The sequence below is a fragment of the Bufo bufo genome, chromosome 6, assembly GCF_905171765.1.
Source record: "Bufo bufo chromosome 6, aBufBuf1.1, whole genome shotgun sequence".
NCBI lineage: Eukaryota > Metazoa > Chordata > Amphibia > Anura > Bufonidae > Bufo > Bufo bufo.
Window position 1 is genome coordinate 69886985 of NC_053394.1, and position 17285 is coordinate 69904269.

General features: G+C 43.7%; 1 protein-coding gene across 1 annotated transcript in view; it reads right to left on the bottom strand.

Moving 5' to 3' along the window:
- Window positions 1-17285, bottom strand: part of SEMA4G (semaphorin 4G) — a 209045-nt gene that overhangs the window by 103615 nt on the left and 88145 nt on the right. The window lies entirely within an intron of this gene.

The following is a 17285-nucleotide window of genomic DNA, read 5'->3' on the forward strand; positions in this document are numbered from 1 at the left end:
CCTGTCCCAATGTTGTGTTCAGGCATATGGACGTCATAGAAGGGGATGCCCCGCTCGGGACCCCTTACTATGTGCCAGAGCAAAAACACGTTTTGTAACAGCATTTGAAGCTCTGGTAGACCTGGAAGGTCCACACCTCACATGTACAGACTTTCATATAATGCTCCACATCCCCCTCCCCGGAAGGGGAAATGTATAACTAGATGCGCCTTTTCCGCCAATAACAGTTGAGCACCAGACTTCAAAATGGCTTCATTTTAATAAGCAATTCGACCTAAAAAATCCTTAAAACTGAAGTCATTGAATTGTCCTCTCCTACTCTGTTTAAAGGGGTACTCCAAGACTATAAAAGGCCCCCCCCCATATGCCAGGCCCCTCAAAATGAATATACTTACCTGGCTCCTCGCGCCGCTCCTGGTCCCCGCACCGTCGCTTCTCCCCGTGCGTGGATGAAAACATCCAGTGTCGGGTGGGAGCAGCCAATGGCTGGCGGGGACAGAGACAAGCCCCCCTAGCATCGCGGGTGAAGCTAGGGAGGGTCATCTCCATCTGCCATTGGCTTCTCCCCCTGACACCAGATGTTTTAATTCGCGCAGGAGAAGCAGCAGCGGTGGTGCGGGAACCAGGAGCGGCGCGAGGAGCCAGGCAAGTATATTTATTGTGAGGGGCTGGGCGTATGGGGGGCTTTATAGTCTTGGATAACCCCTTTAATGGCATATTGACTGTATATGCCACCAATGTCTGATAGGTGTGGATCCCACCTCTGGGACATGCTCCTATCTCCAGAACAGGGTCCCAAAGTGAAAGGAGAGCAGTTGCGCATGTGCTGCCCCCTCCGTTCACCGGTATGGGGCACAGCTATTTTCAGAAGTTCCATAGTGGTAAATGGAAGGTTGGTTGTGTTTGTGGCCGCCACTCCATTCACTACTATTGGATTTCGGAAAATAGCCAAGCATGTTGACAACCCACGTGACAAAGTGACAACCAATATAGGTAGGTGACACAATCTAAGACACCTGAATCAAGATCCCTACTAGGCAAACCTGTCAAGTACAGCAATATACAGAGGTGACATACGTACCATCTGCTATTATAATATACAGAATAAAATAACTCCAGAACAAACTAACAAAATACACAAGAAAATCATAAAATGGATGTAGAAATAATATAGAATATGATAATATAAAATGTAAAAGCTTCAGGTGTAAATTCAGTTCCAACTAGAATTTTAACCCTCTGGTCAGTGGAGGCAGATCTACGTCATCACTGGTATTTTAAGGTTGGAAGAACTTGTATTACCGGTTCTTGGCCCTTTAAAACATGTCATGTTCTAAAGGCTAACCCTTAAAAAGACAGATTGCGAGATAGCTAAGCTCTTTTCTCATTGTATCTTCTATTTGAAATTTTAGAAATCTTTGTTCTGCCTTAAACCGGAAATTCTGGTCAGTAAACAGGTTTTTAACCAGATTTGTCAACTTGTGATAAGTGTGTTTCAGAATATTCATTCCATAAAGATGGGTCTTGGTTTCTTTGGTCTATAAATGTATGGTACTGTAGGGCCTTATTCACACGAAAGTGAAAAACAGCCATGAAAAGGCCTTTTTATTTTATTTTTAAACACGTCAACCCATTGTAGTCTATGAGGATATTAACACAGCCATTTTCAGACCCATTGCAGTTGATGGGGGTATTCACACAGTCGTTTGTTTAACGGCCCATGAATATAGTCCGTCCAAACAATTGGACATGTCCTATTTTTGGCGTCCAGACGGACCCCACTGAAATCCTGCCAGTGGTGAGGTGAGCATTGTTTCTTTGGCACTACCAGCGTGGTGGGGATTAGTCATGGAAGCGCTATATATACAGAGGGCACTGGAGGGGGGCATCATATCTACAGAGGGCACCGTGTAGTGGCATTATAGATGCTGGGAGCACTATGGGGGCCATTATATATACTAGGTGCACTACAGAGGGGCATTATTTATACTGGGGGCACTATGGACAGCATTAATATATACTGAGGGCATTGAGGGGGCATAATATATACTGAGGGAACTGAGGGGGCATAATATATATTGAGGGCACTGCAGGGATTGGAGCCAATGAAATTCTTCCATTTTTTATGGCTATTAGAAACAGATGCAAAATGGATCACAAACGTGCATTACAAATGGACAAACATCCAGTAAACAGATAGACGCACGGATGCAAAATGGTGGTGAACAACTGACAACTTTGCTCCCCCCCCCCCTTTTGCTGGAAGGAAATGCAGCATAAGTACGGATACGTTGTGGCAAAAACTGCATGCGTTTTTAAGTGTTTTTGCCGCATTCAAAAAGCAGTACAGCTGCAAAGTGTGGCAGCACTATTTACTGGAATATATTCCATTTATGGGATTTGTACAAAGCAAAGTGGGTACAAGTGCTTTGACTAAAAGCCCCCAGAAGTACCAACAGCTAGGCTAAAAGTAAGACTCCTTATTCTTCACGCTTAGAGAAAAAGGGCTCCAAGGGTATGTTCACAAAGATGCGGAATCCGCTTCCAAATTCCATGTGTTTTTTTGTTAGTTTTTTTATCCTACCCATTTCAATGGGAAGTCTGGATGTGGATTTGACACAGGATCAGCACCAAGAATGAATGAACACATCCCAGATTATTATTTTTTCTTTAAAACCATGAGTGGGGGGAAAAAACGCCATGTTAAAGCATGCATTTTATGTGCATATTTTACAAGCAGATTATGAACCAAAATCAACATAGAAAAAACTCTGTGAACATAACCTAAGGATATACAGTATTACCACGGCGTAGCTTCTGCGACTGTCCTATACATCTAAATGGGGCTTGTGGTCGGGAGGACCCCATACACATTAGATGACCAGCTGAAATCAGTGTATGAATGAAAGTAAATGTATTAAAGGCAAAGCTCGGGCTTCACTGCTACATCCAAACACTTGGCACAATGGCGGTTGCTTAGCAACACCTCTACTGACAAGTCGCCAGAGGGAGAAGAGCGCTGCGCTTTACACCGCCTGCCGGTCGCCATGGTGTGGCCTCGGGACACAAGGCGGTTCTCGCACTCGGCTCATCTGCTGACTCAGTGTTTAAATCCTCAGGAGGCAATATAAGGAAATAGCTGGAGGCAACCTGCAAACGTGAGGAGACCTGCGATGGAGGCTCTGGGTCTTAAATATCCAATTATCCAAACAAAACTACCATTCTATATCTTACCTGAGCTATCCTTTTTTTTTCACTACAGTCCAATAATCCAGATTATTTCATATTATGGCATCTATAAGATCCCACTGATGAATATGGCTTTTATTATAAATGCAAACCCCATCTTGAATGAAACAGCGCCACCCCTGTCAATGGATTCGTCTGGTACTGCCGCCCAGCTTCATTGCTGTAAATGGAGCGGAGCTGCAGTATCGCACTCAACCTGTGGACAAGTATGGTGCTGTTTTTAGAACAAGGCAGCCATGCTTTTCAAAATATTTTAACCCCTAATGCACAACTTTATTTTAACTGTATCAGTGTAATTTACACCCTGTTTATTCGCCCCTCTGCAGTTCTGATCTCTTCATTTTCTGCATTTTCTCACCTCATGTCACCAGTCAGGTACCTGTATCTCCCAGGAGTGCCATGCAGTAAGCTCCAGTTAACCCCTTCCTCCACATACATAGAAAATAGTCCCTCACACACAGTCCCAGCAATTTCACTAATAAACAGCACTATAGTATGCAATGCTGATCCCCCCCCCCCAAAAAAAAAAAATCCTTCTCCATTGTCTAGAAAAAGCTAGAGCTTTAGATTTTTAGAAATTTAGAAGAGAGTGAAAGGTGCTGGGGCCTCATCACTATGAGATCACTATGCCAGGGGAGGGAAGCTACTGAGCATATCTGTCCACCTCTGAATGCTAGAGAAGGTGGACCAGAAGGATAAACAGCAGAGGGCGCCACTAAAGAGGAAAATGTAATGTACATATGTAACATCCCAGAGTTATGTTACTCATACAAAACCAAACAATATTTTTATCACATGTAAATTGTGATAATCCTTCATTTGAAATGTCTTATTCATCGCTTAGGAAGCCATGAGGACGTCTTCCTGATGCCACTGAAGGAACAACATCGGCAGAGAAGCCGCAGATCACAGCCGAGATTTATGGCTTTAGGAGAAAACAATTACGATAATGTAAACACTTTCTACCAGGGTGAATTATAGATTCATGAGGACTTTATATCTCATTACCTCTGTAATCCACTGCAGTGTACGTGGATAAAAGAGAAGGAAGGGGCTTCTGGAGAAACCATTCCAAATTCTAACCACGGATGGAGGATTTCTTTTTGAGGAAACATTGCATCAGGTTACTTTCAAATCCCCCCCCGGCATCACTCCACTAATCGGCACAGTGCGCTAGTAAGCTATTCTCAAATACTATACAAGTGTATATAATAATCCATCTATATGATATTATAAACCTGGGGGGATGAATGAAATATCTATCTGAGCTAGTCAGTAAGACAAATCAGTAACCAGTATGCCTTCTCAGATGGATAACCATAATGTCTGCTATGGAGGTCTTGCTACTTACTTCCTAGAAACATTACAGCTCAGCCCTATTTACCGTACTTTAATGGAGCTAACCTGTAATAACCAGACCCAACCTATGGACCAGTGTAGCAATGTTTTTCCAATCCAATACAAACCCCTTAAAGAGGACCTGTCCCCCCTCCTGACATGTCTGTTTCAGTAACTACTTGCTTTCCCCGTGTAATAACAATTCTGGAGCATCTGTTCTTATGACTCTATGATGTGCCATTCCTTTATTATTCCTGCTAGAATGCATGCAAGCAATACATGAATTGCTAGCAGTTTGCACTGTAGGTCCAGGTGGGTGTTACCAGTTGGGTGTGTCCTGGCAAAGTCTGACACTATCCAATCAGTGCTGGAAGACTGTGCAGGGACACATCCCCAACTGGTAACACTCATCTGGGCCTTCATTTCAAATTGGTAGCAATTCATTCAAAACTTCTAGCAGGAATAATAAAGGAATGGTACATAATAGAGTCATAAGAATAGAAGCTCCAGAATTGTTATTACATGGGAAATGCAAGTAGTTGCTAAACCAGACATGTCAGGAGAGGTCTACTTGCTTCCAAAGCCCTGAATTGTTGTGGCTAGCAGCTTGCTCTCCAAACTCCCACTTTAAAAGTTTAATCTTACAGAGGAAGGGAGATAAGTGACCGCCAGATACATTAGATGCCGCTTATCTCAGAGGAAACAGAGGTTTGGATGGGCACAAAATCGAACTGTATGTTCAGCAATGCAATGGGAACTAAATAATGGGCAGAAATGATCATCACACAGTCCTGTCCAGGATTTCATGCTCTGTGCCAGGGACTGGGCAGGGAGAGTAACGCAGTGGGCATGATAAAACTTAAAATTTTAATCTGCAATTTATGACTCAAAGGACCCGGAGTAACAAGCACATACAGTAACTTCTTTCATGCATTTGACCTATACACTGACATTTTATCTTTAACACCATAAGTACATAAGTATCAATTCTCCATCCACAGCATGGGCCAGACTTGCTGCCCCAAGAGCGGAAATATTATTTAGACTGCAATGAAAGGCACCTCACTGTCCATCAGGTAAACTCTGACATCACAAGTGGCTTTCAATCAGGTAAGCTACTGTGACATCACAAGTGGGCTTCAGTCAGGTAAGCTACTGTGACATCACAAGTGGGTTTCAGTCAGTAAGTTACTATGACATCATAAGTGGGCTTCAGTCAGGTAAGCTGCTGTGACATCACAAGTGGGTTCAGTCAGGTAAGCTGCTGTGACATCACAGTTGTGGTTCAGTCCAATAAGAAGCTGTGACACAACAATAGTGTTTCCATCTGGTAATCTGCTATGACATCACACTGCTTTAATCAGGTAAGTTGCTGTGACATCACAAGTGGGTCGCAGTTGAGTACATTAATGTGACATCACAAGTGTGCTTCTATCACATAGGCCACTGTGACATCACAAGTGCTTTTCAGTTATGTTAGCTGCTGTGACATCACAACTGTTTCTGTCAGGGAAGCTGCAATGAGTAGCTGACAGCTGTGGTATCAGTGATATTACAAGCAGTTTCAAATCAGGTAAGCTGATGTGTGGACACCTGATATGTACCACCACATTAAGAGCTGGAAATTGAGGGGCCATTTGAAGTGCACAGGGGCCCTCAGTTGCTGATGTTCACCCAGTACAGCAGTACAGAGTATGAAGCTATACTGCTCTTCTATGTGCATAAGGAGCAAGAGGGAGATTTATTAAAACTGGTGTGAAGGAAAACTGGCTTAGTTGCCCATAGCAACCAATCGGATTCCACCTTTCATTTTCAAAAGGAGCTCTGAAAAATGAATGGTGGAATCTGATTGGTTGCTATGGGCAAAAAAGCCAGTTTTCCTTTACATCAGTTTCGACCTATGTACTACATAAGGAATATGCTGATAAGCCATCAGCCGCCCCTACCCTGTTATAAAGTAATGGAGAAACCCTGTAATATACTTTACTTTTTTTTTATAGAACAATTCATTTATAGCCATGTTTTATGCCCAGAAAACCACAAGAGAACAATCCAGATTAAGATCTCCCGTCCAGGCAGCGTCAGAGCTTGTCCCTACTAATCACCAGGGGACTACTGTACCTTCTGCCTCCACCACCGGCGCCTGCCAGATATTCCCTCAATGCATATCAAAAAATTAGGTCAACTACTAGGTCAGAACAATGAAGCGCTCTCAGAAACCGTTTATATTAATAAGATGATTTTACATTAATGGCTTTTCTTTTAGAGATCAAGAAAAATTGCCGGAACAATTTCCAGACCTCATTTATCTTATGGTTAACACTTTACTGGAGATTGATAGATAATCCTACAAATAGCCCCACAGAACACATAAAAATACTTGTGCTTGTCCAAAGTTGGCCATACACCTTCAATAGCGGTCACCCAAAGGTGCTACTGCTCCAGCTCCTCAGTTCGGCTGTACGTATTTTTGAAGGAGGGAAGGGGTCTTATATTCCTTGAGAACAAAAGGATTGGGCCTTGAAATTCAACATACCTGACGCTACTTTCCTCCTCAACATAAGATGCAGACAATTGGCACCCCTGTGTACACCTAACATAGTTGGTCGGCGAGCCTGTGCTGAAATGGGCATATACAGAGACCTTCTGGGGCAGTATATTGTGCTGCACTGTGGTATTTGGTTCTTCTGGGGCGGTATTTTGTGCTCCACTGTGGTAGCTGGTTCTTCTGGGGCGGTATTTTGTGCTGCACTGTGGCATTTGGTTCTTCTGGGGCGGTATTTTGTGCTGCACTGTGGCATTTGGTTCTTCTGGGGTGGTATTTTGTGCTGCACTGTGGTAGCTGGTTCTTCTGGGGTGGTATTTTGTGTTGCACTGTGGTATCTGGTTCTTCTGGGGCGGTATTTTGTGTTGCACTGTGGTAGCTGGTTCTTCTGGGGCGGTATTTTGTGTTGCACTGTGGTATCTGGTTCTTCTGGGGCGGTATTTTGTGCTGCACTGTGGTATTTGGTTCTTCTGGGGCGGTATTTTGTGCTGCACTGTGGCATTTGGTTCTTCTGGGGCAGTATTTTGTGTTGCACTGTGGTATCTAGTTCTTCTGGGGCGGTATTTTGTGCTGCACTGTGGCATTTGGTTCTTCTGGGGCGGTATTTCGTGCTGCACTGTGGCATTTGGTTCTTCTGGGGCAGTATTTTGTGTTGCACTGTGGTATCTAGTTCTTCTGGGGCGGTATTTTGTGCTGCACTGTGGCATTTGGTTCTTCTGGGGCGGTATTTCGTGCTGCACTGTAGTAGGCAGTATTTTGTGCTGCACTGTGGTATTTGGTTCTTCTGGGGCGGTATTTCGTGCTGCACTGTAGTAGGCAGTATTTTGTGCTGCACTGTGGTATTTGGTTCTTCTGGGGCGGTATTTCGTGCTGCACTGTAGTAGGCAGTATTTTGGGGTGCACTGTGGTATTTGAACATAAATCAATAGCCAGTAGCTTTACCAATTCTGTTTTAGGCCTAAATTATTTGTTCTCTTTCTTTTATAAAAAATAACCTTTATTATATTTATTTAAAATAAACAGAGTGGATTGGTGTATCTTGTATAACATATCTTATATTCCACTGTGTTATGTATTTTTAAAAGCCTTTGGTGATATAAAAAAAAAAAAAAACTATTAGTGTATTGATTTTTTTTCACTTATTTTCAAAGCTCTTTCAAATCTTTTTCTCAATGTTATCTACAAAGAGCCAGGAGAACGTGTAATCAGACATATAAAGATGCATCTGCACTGGATAAATGGGGACCTCTGAATACACTCAGCGCATGCGCCAGGAGCTATCATGGCATATGCCAAATGTAGTTCATGTGGTTCCTGCAGCATGGCCCCTGAAACAGGAGATTCATACTTGACTGCTCCACGCTGCTCCAGTCCTCTGTGCTGACTCCCCTCTCTCCATCTTCCGATCCTGGCTCTGTTTAAATTCTGGTGGCTATGGACATGGTCATATGCACCGGTCCAGCCAATGATTGGCTTCGGTCGTGATGTGGTCACAAGCCAGTATGTAAACAGTCGCGAACCGGTAGATGGAGACAGCGAGGATGACGTGGAGCAGACGTGGAGTATGAATCTTTTGTTTCAGAGGCCATTCTACAGGAACTTAAAAAAAATAATATATATATATAATTTTTTTTTTTTTACAGGAAAACCCCTTCGAGAGCAATGTAAATCACATGTGAAGGTTTTTTTGAACAGGAAGAGCCGTGCCTTTAAAATCCACTTTAAAGGGAACCTGTCACTGGGATTTTGTGTATAGAGCGGAGGACATGGGTTGCTAGATGGCCGCTAGCACATCCGCAATACCCAGTCCCCATAGCTCTGTGTGCTTTTATGGTGTAAAAAAAAAAATATCGATTTGATACATATGCAAATTGACCTGAGATGAGTCCTGTCCCTGACTCCTCTCAGGGACAGGACTCATCTCAGGTTAATTTGCATATGTATCAAATCGCTTTTTTACACAATAAAAGCACACAGAGCTATGGGGACTGGGTATTGCAGATGTGCTAGCGACAATCTAGCAAACCATGTCCTCAGCTCTATACACAAAATCCCGGTGACAGGTTCCCTGAACCCATCACCTCTCCTGACATGTCTGTTTTACTGACTACTTGCTTTTCCCATTTAGCAGCAATCGTTTCATATAACTCTATGTTACGCCATTCCTCTGTTATGCCTTCTACAACTTTTGGGGGGGGGGGGGTGTCCCTGCACTCACTCACGCTATCCCATCAGTTCTGCCAGTATCAGACTGTGCAGGAATAACCCCCTTCCCCCAAAGGGTTACACCCATCTGAAACCTTTTTTGCAGACTGCTAGTAATTCATTCATAAACTTCTAGCAGGAATAACAGAGGAACAGCACAAAATACAGTCATAAGAATAGACACTCCAGAATTGTTATTATATGGGGGAAGCAAGTCGTTTCTAAAACAGACATGTCAGGAGAGGGGACAGGTCCTCTTTAAGGAAATCTTGATTCAGCTACATATTTCCTCTTCTTCCTTAAACACCATCGTCAAGGACATGTCCTACATTTATCCAGCATACGGTATATACGATAGGGACTGTCCTACGGTCGGTTACATAATACCGGATAAGCTGTCTCGCATTCTCCTATATTAAATTGCCATTGGTAAGAATAAAGCCGATAAAAAGAGAGATATAAATAATGCATAGTCCTCTGGGCCCCACTATACACAGCCCCTGGAAGGACTGCCACACTGACGGCAGGGCGATAGGAAATGCCAAGTGACATGTACTTTCAGTCACTTATTGCCATTTAAAAATGTATCATGTCTATTATCCCATCAGAGCGGTACTACACGAGCTGCTCTGGGACACCTAGTCGTTGTAAGTAAGACACACGGGAAGGTCAAGAATGAAGAACCTGCACTGTCAACATCCCCGACAACAATACAGGCAGCAGTCTATTATAAAGGCGCTCTCTGATACCAGAGAAAAAGCGTCAGCTCCTGTCACCAGTCAGATTCTTATTATTATTATTATTATTATTAATATTATTAATTTAGCAAAAAAGCCCCTGTCTGGCTGGGATTCTTTGGAGCCATTAGAGGAAATAATTCTGATGGCGAAATCTTTATAACATTCACACGACCGTATGCGTTTTGCGGTCCGCAAATTGAGGATCCGCAAAACACGGATACCGGCCGTGTGCGTTCAGCATTTTGCGGACTGCAGATGGCCGACACTATGATAGAAATGCTCTATCTTTATTGCGGCCCCCATTGAAATGAATGGGTGCGCTCGTTCTCCAAAATTGCTATGCGGTTGTGGCCCCATTCATACGGTTGTCTGAATGAGCCCTTACATTGTAACGTTGCACACACCAAACCTATCCGTAAGGTCTCAGGAGTAGTCATGTAGTCCTGGCTTATAATCCAGCTCCAGCAGGATACATTACTACATGCACAGGGTTCAGATGAAGCAAAGGCCAGTACACCGTGCTTTGCTGTGCATGCCCTGGACGCTGCTACAGCCAGCTTGCAAGCCAGGACTGCATAAACACGGAAAATGCAGAAAAAAATGTAATATATATCCCAGCACTTTAACCATTCATCTCCTCCTTGCCTATATTTTGTGCCATGTTGCTGCTAAAACTGAGAATAAGAAAACGTCTCTTTGTGTCCCAGCAGTTGTCACGCCCCCTCCTCACTGTGTTGAGTCCAGCTGTAAGACAACTGGCTGTAGCAGGAGCCTCCCTGCTCTTTCCTGTATGCAGTAGTACGAAAAGATTGTTAAGCCCAGTTCAGTTACATCACCTCTACCTTTATGTAATTGTCTGAACGAAGGTCAAATATTGGGATGTCTCATCCATTAAAAAGCATCAGTCAGCATGATCAACCCTATTAAACCAGGCATATGGCCTAGTAGAGTTGATCGTGCGGATTAAAACAATAGCTTTTTTTTGTTAGTAAGTTTAACTGCTGAAGAGATAGCTTAGTTTTTATGTATATGCAAATGAGCACGTTCGAGCACCAAGGGGCGGACCGGAGCCCTTAGAGCACCGCTTTTCTAACACCTCTGTGCTTTACAAACTCCCCCCTCTCTTGATTGATAGACAAAATGTCAATCAAATGGAAGGGGTGAGTATGCAGAGCACTGCACAAGGGTGATACAAAAGCGGTGCTCCAAGGGCTCCGGACGGCCCCTTGGTGCTTGACCTTGCTCATTTGCATTTAAAAAAATTAGCTATCACTGCAACAGTTCAATTTACTGACAAAAGAAAGATATAATTTTAATCAGTATGATCCAACCTACCAGACAGTATGCTTGTTTTAATAGGGTTGAGCATGCAGACATGTGCTCTTTAAAAACTTGACATGGCCTGGGGTGTTCTTACTTTTTCTCGACAGGATAATCTTTGTAATTAATACATGCTTCTAGTCTTTTCACACTATGCGTGGCCTGATCTCCAAGGATTTTATGTCCATGCTATTAACTAGTAATGTTGACAGAAGTTTACTATCCAGGTTGAAGACTGAAATGTTGATCTCCATGTAACACCACACCTTCTAGACACCTGCACAATGTTTGCCTTTCCCACATCTTCACCTTGTTGTCTGTATAACTATCCTACACTGACGGCATGGTTTCACCAAATACTGTTACGTCTTCTTTTGTAGCCCTGGAACCAGCAGTGACCAGAAGGATTTCTTTATATCACTACTACAGTCACTGGCAAAAAGAAACGGAACGGACAAAAAATACATTCACGTGCATGAGCCCTAAAGGGGATTTCCACACTACTGATATGGATGACCTATCCTCAGGGTGCAGGGTTGGGGTGCCGGACCTTTACCCATCAGCTGTTCCCTGCGGCTACCGATGCTGGAACTAGCACTGTGAATGGAGAGGGAACCACAGCTCCACTCAAAATATAGTGGCCGTGCCTAGTTACTGCAGCTCAGCTCTCATTCATCAGTGGAAGATCAGCTGCAGTAACCCAGCACAGCAACTACACTTTAAACAGCTTATTCATGATACCCTACCACTACAAAATGGGGCCACTTTTAGTACTTTTTCCAGGGCCACTTTAAGTTCCCAGTCCTCCCCTGATCCTGAGGATCAGCCAGCAATACAAAAACTCCTGGAGAACCCCTTTAAGCACCAATCCTATATTTGAATACAGGTATAGCATATCCATGATTTGCACCCTTCTCCTCACTGACACCATAGGCGGCTGCCCACTCTGCCTACCCCTTGTCCCTGACCTGATATTGCATGCCTGTTTCATACTCTATCCACAATGCTTCTTGATGTAATGGTCTTTTAACCGCACCATTCACGTTGTAGCTACAATAACATAATAGTGTAAAGCAAACATAAAACATTTGTCTAATCTGAAGCCCGAAGTCAACGTCCATGCCGGCTGACTGCCTCCACCCATTGTAGAGACGTCTAATGAGGCAGAATAAGCCGCATTATTGAAATGAATTCGCAGCCGCCCTCGTCAGCTGGAAGGGGTGATGGAGAAGTGAAGCTTCACAGCCGCGGATATCGCTCCTTCCACACGGCAACTAGTAAGGGGTGAAGAAGCTTCCTCATCCTCCTTCCCTGCCAGCCTGAAATTATCCTTATTACATCTTGATTAACATCTCAAAAACCGTTGGAAAGGTTGAATTCCGATTACAATGAAACGTAAGCAAATGACAAGGTCCCCGGAGCTAGCCCTGCCTTGGCCGGCGGCCAGGTGTGCATTACTCCACATTGTGACGGAAGGTTGGTCTTCCAGAAGATGCTGACCATTCTGGATAGGTCGCCCAGCCCCCTCCTATAATGTAATGAGAACTAGAAAAGAAGATCACTTATCGCAGCAAGGAGCAGATTTGTGTCTTTAATTACCAGAGAAGATGAATGGGACGTCGACCACCTTTATAGCAGATACACAATATTCTTTTAGTCCCTTTTTTTTTTCCTTTAACTGCTGCAATTAAAACGTTCTTTACAATTTAATTCATTTTTGCATTATCACAGCAATTATTCAGCGGGATGTAATTATCTACAAAAGAAAAAGTAAAATGTCTTTGCTCATGTAAAGTAAATGAGGCTGAGCTGCAATACCAAGCACAGCCACTATACAATCAATGGCGCTGCAAGGAGCCATATAGTCTCTTCAATCAGCGGATCGGTGGAGGTCCCAAGTGTCGAAACCCTACTGATCAGATATTGATGAACTATCCTGAGGATAGGTCATCAATATTTTACTCCTGGACAACCCCTTTAAGTGATTTTGCTCCAGTTTATTAAAAAAAACTTCTCCCTGATTATCACACTGAGTGTCAGTGGGTTACGCTGATGTCACGGATGAAGTTAGCAGATAGCTGGAACATATAAATAAATGAGCGACTGGCTTGATCCAAAACTAAGGAGTTTATAGGTGAGCCCTATAAAACCCCAAGAGCTCTCCCTGACTGCTATGCACATGCAAGGGTCTGTATGGTAGACGATTGCATGCCCGCGTACCTAATACTGTGTGACACCTAAAAACCCTATAATAGTGAGAGGACACGACACCGGCTCCCTGCACTTAATACGGACGGAGTCAGGGTCACCTAGAATCAAGCCAGCAAGGAAACACAATAAAGTAAATGACTTATCTGAACAAACAGCAGAAGCAGCCTCCAGCAGTGAACACCTCATCCAGGAAGTAGTATAAACCACAAAGTGAGGCAGTATGGGAGGGATTATAAAGGAAGACAATTAGTCTAAATAAGTGACACCTGGCAGAAGGAAAGGAGATGAGAAAGTGAAACCAAAATAAAGATCATCATACAAGAGGTAGAGAAGAACGTCTGCCAGATATTCTCACAGAACTGGCGGTGACAGCCGACAGCGCGTCTCTCCTCTGTGTCCCCGGCGGCTGGTTGGTTAGTGAGCAAGCAAGGGAGACACAGAGGACAGATGCGCTGTGAGTGACCAGCACTGGCATTCAGCATTGCTTGGTAGGGAATAGGGGTGCATAGATACAACTGTGTGTTGCCCTTCCGTGTGCTTGCACATCTGTGTGGATGCGCTGCGAAAGATAGGCTATGTCCTATACTTTGCCGCAACATGTGGACCCTTTTAGTATTCGGCGCAGGGGCAGTGAGTGAAGGACGCGCTCCTGCTGCCGGCTTCCTTCCTTCGGCGCAGTGAGGAAGCCGGCAGCAGGAGCGCGTCCTTCACTTACTGCGCCGAATACTAAACGGGACGGCGCAGGCACGGGATTTACGGGACACTGAGGAGAACTCGAAAGTCAATCAACTGGACCTGGGCGTGCCAAAGAGTGCATAGACCGAGCCTCTAGGTGCTGAAGCAACGCCCTCATAGCACCTAGAGGCTCATTAGCATATTATAAAAGTCTTTATTTTAAGAGAACGGCAGCGGGCAGAGTTATAAAGCATACTGTTATGTACTGCTGACATTAGCCCATCGCTGATGTCAGTCAGCTACATAACGTTATTTCTCATGACAGAAACCCTTTAAATTGGACTGAGCTGCAGCTAGGCCACGTGACTGATGACCGTGACGTCACTGGCCATGGAAGAGGCCTCTTCAAAGAGTTAGGTTAGGTTCACATTTGCAGCTAAGGTGTCGACACAGATTTCAGCAAAAAAAAAAAAAAGATTAAATACCACTTCATGCAGGAGAGCTTGCATTCACTCCAGACAACCAACAAACCCCATTATAATGATTGGGATCCTTCAGACATAGGCCGGATCTGGCGGTTCCGGTATTCTGTTCTTTAGCTTTATATGGACTTCATCCGTTATAAAGACTCCTTTACATAACAGTTTCTTGTTTATTCAGATTTTCATGGATAATTAGAACAAAATTTTCTCATCATTTGAACAAAGCAGACTAATCATCAAATATACCCGAGAAACTCATTAGGCAAAGACAAGACGACAAGAGTCATTAACGACATCAAAGAAAAGACTCTTTACTTCTCTTGAAAATTAAAATGTTACATTAGTTATTGGTTACATTTTGCTGACGATATGGAAACATAGGATGACATTTACACACATATGTATTCTGCACATACATGCACACATATATAAAACATACATGCACACACATATAAAGATACATGCACACATATATAAAGATACATGCACACATATATAAAGATACATGCACACATATATAAACATACATGCACACATATATAAAGATACATGCACACATATATAAACATACATGCACACATATATAAACATACATGCACACATATATAAACATACATGCACACATATATAAACATACATGCTGAGCAGGGGCAGCTTGGCCATAAACCTTACAGGGAAACTTCCCGGTGTGCCGATGCCCAGGGGGCCACCTGAGCCCTCCTCACGACCGGCCAGTGGAGGTTTTTGGGGATGTATTTTGTGCTGCTGTGGTATCTGGCTCTGTTGGGGTGGTATAATGTGCCACAATACGGTATTGCTGGCCCTGCCTGCCATCAATTTGGACCCAACTACAAAACGGGGCCACTTTTAGTATTTTTTCCAGGGCCACTTTAAGTTCCCAGTCCGCCCCTGATCCTGAGGATCGGACAGCAATACAAAAACTCCTGGAGAACCCCTTTAAGCATCAATCATATATTACACGCATGCGCGCACACAGTATATGTAGTTTATGTGGTAAGCGGTTTGTGATCAAAATCAGTGCACACAGCTTGAGGGTGTGAGAGCAGAGGATATTGATTTTTCTCAGAGATATCTGTATACCAGAAGATATTTTTTATGTAACTGGGTGGGATGGGAAACATCACGTCGCTAAATAAAGAGATTCAAATTAAACTGCCGAGCAAACCACCAACAGAAATACCCAGAAGACATAGGAAAGTGCCTATCGAAATCACATCATATCCAAAATAACGAGTGGTAGTAAACTGAAAACTGGCTGCAACCTAAGTGTGGGGCAAATACAGTAATGGATGGGTGCTCCTTCCACTGACGCATCAACATTCAATGCCGGTGCTGCCAGTGGGGATATCGGCAAATCAGGTTTGCCATATTTATTCCCACTGTGCCGCATAAACTGACTGCAGTACGGCTCCATGGGGGCGAGCAATGCAGGCCCAGCTTCACTGCAGCCGTACATATCCTTATACAACAAATATATTCAAATCGTATTGTTATTTTGAACAAATTAGGCTACTTTCACATCAGCATTTTTTCTTTCCGCTATTGAGATCCGTTATAGGATCTAAATATGGGAGGAAAACGCTTCCGTTTTGTCCATAGTCATTGGGGACAAAACTGAACAGAACGGAACAGAGTGCACCAGAATGTATTCCGTTCTGTTTGGTTGCGTCCCCATGCCGGACAGAAAAATGCAACAAGCAGCGTTTTTATGTCCGGTATGGGATGCGGAGCAAGACGGATCCGGCATGAAACACAATGTAGGTCAATGGTGCCGCATCCATTTTCTCGGAAACATAAGAAAACGGATCAGGCCCTAAAACCACTGTAAGTCAATGGGTGCCGGATCCGTTTTCTTATGTGTCCGTCATGGCTATTTTAGAGATAATACAACCTGATCCATGACAGATCCAGCAAAAATGCAGATGTGAAGCCCCTTTCACACGGGGCGAGTTTTCCGCGCGGGTGCAATGCGTGACGTGAACGCATTGCACCCGCACTGAATCCTGACCCATTCATTTCTATGGGGCTGTGTACATGAGCAATGTTTTTTACGCAGCACTTGTGCGTTGCGTGAAAATCGCAGCATGTTGCACATTCTGCGTTTTTCAGGCCCCATAGAAGTGAATGGGGCTGCGTGAAAATCGCATTGTATCCGCAAGCAAGTGCGGAGGCTATGCGATTTTCACGGATGGTTGCTAAGGGAGATGATGTTATTAAATAAGTATGAGGTCCATTCACTTTATTATTTTCCATTATAACATTAATACAGAATGCTAAGTAAAATGTCCCTTGAAGTTAAAAAATAATAAAAAAAATTACTCACCTCATCCACTTGACCGTGCAGCCATTATCGTCTTCTTTCAGGACCTGCAAAAGGACCTGTGCTGACGTCATCGCGCTCACCGATGACATCATCGCAGGTCCTTTTGCAGCTCCTGCAAGAAGAAGAGAGAAGGCGATAACGGCTGCGTGATCAAGTGGATGAGGTGAGTAATTTTT